General features: G+C 43.1%; 1 non-coding gene across 1 annotated transcript; it reads right to left on the bottom strand.

Moving 5' to 3' along the window:
• Positions 1-334: 334 nt before the first annotated feature.
• LOC133807890 (small nucleolar RNA R71) lies at positions 335-441 on the bottom strand. The gene has a single exon (XR_009879776.1). It is a non-coding gene; the product is annotated as a small nucleolar RNA R71 (small nucleolar RNA).
• Between the last annotated feature and the right edge of the window lie 211 nt (positions 442-652).

Below are 652 nucleotides of genomic sequence, written 5' to 3'. Positions count from 1 at the left end.
CAATGAGCTTAATCTGGGTATTGTTAGGCTTGAAATTAAAGCACCCCAATTCGAGTTAAAGCCCATGATGTTCCAAATGTGGCAAACAGTGGGCCAATTTAGTGGGCTACCTACTGAGGATCCTCATCTTCATCTTCGTTCATTTTTGGAGGTGAGTGATTCTTTCAAGCTACAAGGAGTGAGTGACGAGGCCCTAAGGTTGAAATTGTTCCCTTTCTCTTTGAGGGATCGAGCTAGAGCTTGGCTCAACACCCTTCCTCCCGACTCGGTGACTACATGGAATGAGTTGGCTGAAAAATTCTTAATGAAGTACTTTCCTCCTACCAAAAATGCCAAGTTTCGCAATGAAATCATGTTATTTCAGCAGCTGGAAGATGAATCATTTTGTGAGGATTGGGAGAGATTCAAGGAGTTATTGAGGAAATGCCCACACCATGGGATTCCGCATTGTATCCAAATGGAAACTTTCTACAATGGGCTCAATTCTTCCACTCGCATGGTGTTGGATGCTTAAGCTAATGGGGCTATTCTCTCTAAGTCCTACAATGAGGCCTATGAGGTTTTGGAGAGGATAGCTAGCAAAAATTATCAATGGTCCAATGCTAGAGCCTCAACAAGTCGAAAAATGGCTGGTATACTTGAAGTGGATGCA

Source organism: Humulus lupulus, chromosome X (genome assembly GCF_963169125.1).
Source record: "Humulus lupulus chromosome X, drHumLupu1.1, whole genome shotgun sequence".
NCBI classification, from domain to species: domain Eukaryota; kingdom Viridiplantae; phylum Streptophyta; class Magnoliopsida; order Rosales; family Cannabaceae; genus Humulus; species Humulus lupulus.
This window is presented reverse-complemented; position numbering and strand designations above follow the sequence as displayed.